General features: G+C 42.2%; 1 non-coding gene across 1 annotated transcript; it reads right to left on the reverse strand.

Annotated features, from left to right (window-relative positions):
- Nucleotides 1–1698: 1698 nt before the first annotated feature.
- LOC129556053 (small Cajal body-specific RNA 11) lies at nt 1699–1830 on the reverse strand. Its single transcript, XR_008685892.1, has one exon.
- Between the last annotated feature and the right edge of the window lie 7429 nt (nt 1831–9259).

Raw genomic sequence — 9259 nt, forward strand, 5'->3', positions numbered from 1 at the left:
ACCTGAGCAAGACTGGGCATTAGAAAGTTGGTCTGCCAGAAGAGTGGATTAAAGGGAAAGAAGGTAGGGCCCAGAAGCAACTTGCAGGAACCCAGGCAAGGAAACATGAAGGGTATGGCCGGTGGGACCAGAAATAGGACATGACAATTGGCAGAGGCCCTGAGGGCAAGAAACAGGCCTTAGGGAGTAAGAACCATGCAGTTAGAAGAACAGATTACAGAACCTGGGTAATGGTTTGAGAAGGGCACCCTTTGGCATCAACCAGAACCAAGTTTGAATCCTGGTTCTGGCACTGGCAGTTTGTGTTATCTTGCACAAGTTTTTCTTAACTCTGGGCCTTGGTTTTCTTGTCCATGAAAGAGGATAATACTAAATAAAGAAGTTATTGGAAGACTAAAGAAAATAATCTCTTTAAAGTGCTCTTGGGACTTCCCTGGTGGCCCAGTGGCTAAGACTCTGAGCTCCCAATGCAGGGCACCCAGGGTCAATCCCTGGTCAGGGAACTTGAGCCCACATGCTGCAGCCACAAGTAAGACCCAGATCAACCAAATAAATAAATACATATTTTTAAAAATTAAAATTAAAATATTAGCTAATGGGTACAAAGTTTCTTTTTAGAATGCCGCAAATATTCTAAAATTAGGTTTTGGTGCTGGTTGCACAGCTGTTAAAAATACTAAAAACCACGGAACTGTACATTTTAAATGTGGGAATTTTATGATATCTAAATAAAACTGATAAAAATGTAATCAATATGTGGTAGTTACTATTATCTGTCTCATTTCCTGATCTAAGTACATCTCAGGCCTTGCCTGACTGGCATTGCCCTCCAAACCACCCTTGCAAATTTTATTTAAATTTTATTTATTGATTTATATTTGGCTGTGCTGGGTCTTCATTGCTGTGCAGGCTTTTCTCTAGTTGTGGTGAGTCGGGGATACTCTTCGTTGCTGCAGTGCACGGGCTTCTCATTGCGGTGGCTTCTCTTGTGGAGCGCGGGCTGTAGGGCACGTGGGCTCCAGTAGTTGCTGTATGCAGGCTCTAGAGCACAGACGTAGCAGTTGTGGTGCACGGACTTCATTGCTCCACCACATGTGGGATCCTCCCAGACCAGGAATTGAACCCTTCATTGGCAGGCAGTTTCTTAACCACTGGACTAGCAGAGAAGTCCTAAGGTCTTTTTTTGAAATACTGAACAATGCTACCTGTGTCTCCTGATTTTCAATGTTGTTGACACCCAGGCATCCAGACACACACACAAAGCTACTGCAGGTCTGAGACTGCCTTCCTCTGACACCTGCAGCCAGTCATTCTGCAAGTCCAAGCATCTGCTTTTCTATTCTCACTGCCATGGTTTGGCAAGGGCAGTACTGCCCTTTCTGCAGTCCCAGAAACAGGAGCACTAACTGCATCAGCCTATGTAGGATCACCCTGATAGTCCCTGTAGAGACGTGTTCCTACATGGCCACTTTTTACCTATGATCAAAATACAATGAGAGTGTGATGGCTCCTTGTCTTTTCATCTCTTCATTCTTTATATTTTTTTGTATTTTTTAAAATGTATTTAGATTGTACAACTCATGGCATGTAGGATCTTAGCTCCCCAATGAGGGATCAAACCCGTGCACCCTGAATTGGAAGTACAGCGTCTTAACCACTGGACTGCCAGAGAAGTACCCCCCCCGACTTTTTTTTTTAACTGTCCCCTCACAGCAGCCCTATTCTTAGGACAGCCCTCCTAAACTACGAGAGGGAGATTGCTGTGTGTCCTGACAGACTCCCTGGTTAAAACTGAGCACAGGGAAGTAGAGAAAGCATAAACCAGGACCACATCTCTTCATTCTTTACTCCTATTCTGATGGTAGACCTGACTGGGCCTAGCATAACCCAAAATCCATCAGAGACACTCATAGTCCTTCAGTTTTTTTCTACTGAGTCTCAGAACGATCCCCAGGAATCTTCAGTAAATTTCTCCATAGCTTATACATTCTAAACAATTCCTCAAAACTATTTGCACTAGTTTCCTTAGGGCTGTTGTGATAAATTATCACAAACTTGGTGACTTAAGACAACAGAAACTTGTTTTCTCACAGGTTTGGAGGCCAAACGTCTGATATAAATAAGGTGTCAGTTGGCAGAGTCAGTTCCTTCTTGGGGACTCAGCGGGGAGAAGCTACTGCATGCTTTCTCTTTCTTCTCTGGTAGTTGCTGGCAGTCCTTGGTGTTCCTTGGCTTGTGGTAGCATCACTCTAATCTCTGCCTCTATCCATACATGGCATCCTCCTGTGTGTCTCTGTGTCCAAATTTCCCTCTTTTTGAAATATTTATTTATTTTTGGTTGTTCTGGATCTTCATTGCTGCGGGAAGGCTTTCTCTAGCTGTAGTGAGTGCGGGCTACTCTCTGGTTGTGGTGTTTGGGTTTCTCATTGCTATAGCTTCTCTTGTGGACAGAGCATAGGTTCTAGGTGCTGGGGCTTCAGTAGCTGCAGCTCACTGGCTCTAGAGCAAGGGCTCAGTAGTTATGGTGTGTGGGCTTAGGTGCTCCGCAACATGTGGCATCTTCCCAGACCAGGGATCGAACCCATGTCCCCTGCATGGGCAGGTGGATTCCTAGCCACTGTACCACCAAGAAAGTCCCCAAACTTCCCTTTTTTAAAAGGACACCAAAAAAAAAAAAAAAAAAAGGACACCAGTCACTAGATGACGGCCCACCCTAATCCAGTTTGACCTTATCTTAATCTGATTACATCTTCAAGGACCCTGTTTCCAAATAAAGTCACATTTACAGATCATCAATGGACACAAACTTGGTGGTGGCTGTTGTTTAGTTGTTAAGTCGTGTCCTACTCTTTTTCGACCCCCATCAACTGTACCCATTAGACTTCTGTTCATGGAATTTTCCAGGCAAGAATACTGGAGTGGGTTGCCATTTGCTACTCAAGGGGATCTTCCTGACCCAGGTCAAACCCACATCTTTTGTGTCTCCTGCACTGGCAGGCAAATTCTTTAACACTGCACCACCTGGAAGGCCCCATGTATTTGGAGGGGATCCTATTCAACTCAGTACATTACTCAAGTCTCCACCTCTGGGGCCACATCCCTCAAAACCCTTCCAATCTTGAGTCCTTTCTACTTTTATAAATGGCAAAATATTCCACATTACTGCATCACTGTTAGCCCAATCCTTTAATCCATTTTAACTACTGAGTTACAGACCTAACTGTTCCTAGCACCCTGTTTAACCTGTGGGCAGTTATCTTTCCCATCCTATAAGCAGCCTCTAAGACATTTTCAAATTTTGCCTTCCCTGGTGTTTCCAGCTTTCTCAGCTGCTACTCTACAGAGAGGTGTTTAATAACTCATTAGCACCTTTTTGCATCTCAATGTGAATCCCCTAAATCTCCTAAATTTTCTCTGTACAAATTCCTCCTCCCTGACCAACCCAGCTTCTAGAGCCTCCAGTCTGGGAGGCAATGAAAGCAGGGGTATTGGAGCAAGACTGTGTCTGCTTTCCTGTTTCCGAGGCCCATTGCTCAAGGATGCCGCTGACCTCTAAAACAGTGGCAAGTGTTATTCCTGCCATATAGTTTGAAATCCTCCACAGTGGGCAAGAATTTAGTCAACCCGCAGCAGCCTGTCTACATCTTTTTAACACTGGATTGTGAATCTACACCATTGCCCCGTCAGGCATTAGGCAACATGCTGGCAGGGTGTACACTTTCTCCTGCCTTCCTTCCCAACAGTCAGCCCAGAGCCCCCTGTGCCCTGGCCATTTCTAAAAGAAGTCACAAAAGTAGTTGCTTCCTTTCGGTGGCTTTTTTTTTTCTCTAACATTTTACTCTAAAACGTTCCAAACTGTCAATAAATTGGAAGGAATTTAATAGTGAACAACCCTATTACTCAGCACCTAGATTCTATCATTAATATTGCTTAGCATTTAAAAAATTGAGCTATGCTTCACATAACAGAAAATTCACTTTAAAGTGGCTTTTGAAGTGTACACTTCGGGGAATTCTCTGGTAGTCCAGTGGTTAGGACTCCATGCTTCCACTGCAAGGTCTGAGGTTCGATCCCTGGTTGGGAAACTAAGATCCCACAGTTGCACAGCAAAATAAGTAAATAAATAAAATCAAGTGTAAACTTTTGAAGTGTGTGCTTTAGTGGTTTCAAGTGTACTCACTATGTAGTACAAACATCACCACTGATTCCAGAACATTTTCATCACCTCAAAAGAAATCTCATGCCCGTTATCAATTAATCTTAATTCCCTTCTCTTCCCAACCTCTGACAACTACTAATCCACTTTCTGTCTGTACAGATATGTTTATTCTGGAAATTTCATATAAATAGAATCATACAATAGGTTGCCTTTTGTGTCAAGTTTCTTTCACTTTTGTCTTCAAAGTTCACCCAGCAGTCAATTCAGTTGCTCAGTCATGTCCAACTCTTTCACCATACTGTGTATAGGTTCACCATACTGTAGCATATAACAGTATTTCATACCTTGTACGATAAATTATATTCCATTGTATGAATAGATAACATTTTATTCATCCATTCATTAGCTACTGGACATTTAGGTTGCTCTACTTTGAGGCTATTATGAATAATGCTGCTGTAAACACTTTGGTACAAATTTTTGAATGACTATGTTTTCAAATTTCCCACATATATACCTAGGAGTGGAATTGCTCAATTATACAGTGACATTAGCATGTCAGTATACATGCTTTATCATATACCTACCTGTCCTAACCATCCTATCTATGTATCAATCCATCTCACGGTTTTGGGCACTTGAGAATAAACTGCAAACATCAGTATACCTCACTCAGTGTGTCTATTAACTAGAAATCAATATTTGTAAACAGTTTTTTCTTTTCACGTAAAATTTACATACAATGAATTCTAAGTGTAGGATTCAATGAGTTTCCTGGGAAACCTGGAATCAAGATATCAAGATACAGAACATTCCCACCACGCCCTGAATCTCCTTCAGGGCTCTTCCAAGTCAGTCCCTGCTACTGTCCCAAACTCTCCAAAAGCAATCAGTTTTCATAAATTAATTTTACTTGTTCTGGAACTTCATATAAGGAGGATTAAGCCATACATGATCTTTTTTGTCTGGCTTCTTTCAGTTAGCATACTGTTTTTGTTTTTTAAACATTTATTTATTTAGCTGCACTGGATCTTGGTTGTGGCACTTGGGATCTTCAATCTTTGTTGTGGCTTGCAGAATCTTTAGTTGTGGTATGTGGAATCTAGTTCCCTAACCAAAGATCAAACCCAGGACCCCCTGCATTGGGAGCATGGCACCTTAGCCACTGGACCACCAGGGAAGTCCAATTACCATACTGTTTTTGAGGTTCATTCATGTTACTGCCTGTAGCGATACTCCAGCCCTTTTTGTTGCTGAAGAGTATTTTGTTACCATCATCATGTGAATGTGCTATAGTTTATCCATTTATCCATTGATAAATCACTTATGCACTTTCCAATTTATGGCTTTTATGAATAAAGCTGCTATATTCATCTGCCTATAGGCCTTGACATGGACCTATGATTTCATTTCTCTTAGGTAAATATCTAGCTTTGGAGTTATATCATAGGGCAGGTGTATGTTTAGTTTTGTAAGAAACTGCCAGACCTTTTCCCAAAGTGGTTGTACCATTTTCACATATAGAACAATGCATGAGACTTATAATATTTTGAACCAAAAAAATCAAAACAAAAATTCTAAACTGCTGCTAATTATTTTCATTTTAAAATTTTAATTAAGTTCAGAATAATCTAGCTAATAACTGGCTGCACTGACCACTCTCAAATGACTAATGATTATAAACGAGGGAATGTCTTCAATTTACATAAGGTATACATCAATTATAACTCAAGTAAAGATAAAGAGAAATGACCCATTCATTATAAAAAAGGCTCAACAAAGGAGAAAAGAAGGGAACATCCCCAACCTGAGAAAGGCCCTTTATGAAAACCTAGAAGCAATATCATACTTAATAGTAAAGACTGAATACTTTCCCTTAAGATCAGGAACAAGACAAGGATGTCTGCCCTCACAACTTCTCTTCAACCTTGTTCTAGAGGTTTCAGCCAGAGAATTAGGCAGGAAAAACAAAAGCCATCCAGATTAGAAAGAAAGAATAAAACCTTCATTTGTCTGCAGATGATATGATCTTGTATACAGAAAATCCTAAAGAATCCACTAAAATAAGGTGGTGATTTATTTTAAGACACCCTGTAGAAGTCCAGAATTCCAAGATTTAAAAATTCATTTGCTTTCTTCATACTGCCTCTTCCTTTATTCTCACATTCTTCCCTCCAAACTTGACAAAAATAAGCCCAACTGTTTTTTAACAACTTCCCACCTCTCCCTCCATCCCACTCCTCCCTGAAGCTTTGCTCCTGTTATGATAATCTTGGAAGGGGCCACCAAGACCCTTGTTTCTACTTACCTGGATCCCCAGGCTCCAGTCTCTTTCCAAATAATGCTAGTCTCCTGCTCCATATTTTAAAGTAGTTCTCTGCTGCCTGGCTTCTGTGTTTGTATGTGTGTACTTTGTGGCTAATTGTTAAAACAGCTTTATTGACATGTAATTTACATTCACAAAACTCTCTCATTTAAATGAGTTTTTACCCTCAGAATGGGAGAAAATAATAGCAAAGGAAACAATTGACAAAGGATTAATCTCCAAAATATACAAGCAGCTCATGCAACTCAATGCCAGAAAAACAAACAACCTAATCATAAAAAGTGGGCTGCTGCTGCTGCTGCTGCTGCTAAGTCACTTTAGTCGTGTCCGACTCTGTGTGACCCCATAGACGGAAGCCCACCAGGCTCCCCTGTCCCTGGGATTCTCCAGGCAAGAACACTGGAGAGGGTTGCCATTTCCTTCTCCAAAAAGTGGGCAGAAGACCTAAAAAGACATTTCTCCAAAGACACACAGATGGCTAATAAACACATGAAAAGATGCTCAGCATCACTCATTATTAGAGAAATGCAAATCAAAACTACAACGAGGTATCACCTCACACCGGTCAGAATGGCCATCATTTAAAAGTCTACAAACAATAAAAATTGAGGAGGGTGTGTAGAAAAGGGAAACCTCTTGCATTGTTGGTGGGAATGCAAACTAATACAGCCACTAATAGAACAGTATGGAGATTCCTTTAAAAAACTAGGAATAAAACTACCATATGACCCAGCAATCCCACTACTGGGCATATACCCTGAGAAAACCATAACTGAAAAACATAGATGTACCCCAGTGTTCATTGCAGCACTATTTACAACAGCTAGGACATAGAAGCAACATAGAAGCAATCAAGATGTCCACTGACAGATGAATGAATAAAGAAGTTGTGGAACATACACACAATGGAATATTCCGTTCCGTTCCGTCGCTCAGTCGTGTCCGACTCTTTGCGACCGCGTGGACTGTAGCCTACCAGGTTTCTCCGTCCATGGGATTCTCCAGGTAAGAATACTGGAGTGGGTTACCATTTCCTTCTCCAGGGGATCTTCCCGACCCCGGGATCGAACCCGGGTCTCCCGCATTGGAGGCAGACGCTTTCACCTCTGAGCCACCAGGGAAGCCCCAATGGAATATTACTCACCTATAAAAGGGAATGCATTTGAGTCCATTCTAATGAGGTGGACGAACCTAAAGCCTATTATAAAAAGTGAAGTAAGTCAGCAAGAGAAAAATAAATATTGTATGTTAACACATACACATGGAATCAGAAAAATGGTACTGATGAATCTATTTGTAGGGCAGCAATGGAAACGCATACATAGAGAACAGACTTTGGACACACGGGGGAAGAAGAAAGTGGGACGAATGGAGAGAGTAGTATGAAAACATATACATTACCATATATAAAACAGCCATTGGGAATTTGCTATAGGACTCAGGGAGCTCAAATCACTCTGTGACAATCTAGAGCAGTGAGATGGGGTGGGAAGTGGGAGGGAGATTCAAGAGGGAGGGGACATATGTATACCTATGGATGACTCATGCTGATGTATGGTAGAAACCAACACAATATTGTAAAGCAATTATTCTTCAGTAAGAAATTGTTCACTCGCTATGTTCAACTCGTTGCAACCCCATGAACTCCAGAACACCAGGCTTCCCTGTCCTTCACTATCTCCTGGAATTTGCTCAAACTCATGTCCATTGAGTCAATGATTAAATTTAAAAAGTATATATATATTTTAATAAATGATTTTTAGAAAATTTACCGAGTTGTGCAACCATTACCATAATCCAGTTTGGGAATATTTCAATCACCCTGTTACTATCCCTCCCCTATAAAGGTTGGTCCACCAAAAATGTACCTACAAGGGTAATTAATGTTCGGAAGTTAGGCCTGAGGGGTTTGGGATTTTGAATACAGGTTTTAAAACTCCAAACAATATGGTGATAAAGGATCGTTTTCTATCTCTCTTTCTTTTAAAAAAATGAAGTCTTGGTTAATCATTAAGCCAAACACGATAACTTGGAGGGTTACCATGGCCGTGTCTCCATTTCCATCCAAATAGCTGACCATTTTTCTCTCCTGCTACCACCCTCAGAAAGGATACTCCCCTACTGGGTTGAGGCATTCTTCTTAAAAGAACTTTCTAGCTCGCCGCCCCTCCCAAGACGAGCAACCCCCTCTCCAGTCCCTGTCCAGGTCCTCACATACCCACGCTCCCGATCAAAAAAAAAACATTAATCAGTGGCTTTTCTTTGCCAATTTCCAATCCACCCCCATCGCACCGCAGGGTCCCCTTCTTCCTTTTCATCTGTCAGCCTCGTTTCCCTAATCTCCAGACAGATCCCTAGCCCGACGTCTTCTCTCCATCACTCGCCTCACTCACGCTGCCATCACTTCCCAAATGCCGGCATCCCTAACCTCAAAGGGGTAAATGCCAAAACCAGACAAGTTGACGCGCCTAGAGAAGTGTGTGGGTGTGTGGGTGTAAGTGTCTGTGCTTGTGTGTGGAAGAAACCAACAGAGGCCACGCCGGTGTCCATCTTCTGGAAATGTCAATCATGCCAGGCTCAGAGAGCGAAGATCGGCTCACCAGTTCCCCCTGCAAACAGCATTCAGGGCTGTAAAGCTCAGAGGCAGCAAGGCTTCACCCAGGATTCTTGCCCAGAGGTTGCCCCGGCCCCCAAATGTACGGAGCACCCCTCCCCGGCGCGGTGGTAGGGCCCGGCGGCGACGTCACCCATTGTTTACAAATCAACCCGAGCCG

This window comes from Moschus berezovskii, chromosome 12 (assembly GCF_049115385.1).
Source record: "Moschus berezovskii isolate FMDL1 chromosome 12, NW_MosBer_1.0, whole genome shotgun sequence".
Lineage (NCBI taxonomy): Eukaryota > Metazoa > Chordata > Mammalia > Artiodactyla > Moschidae > Moschus > Moschus berezovskii.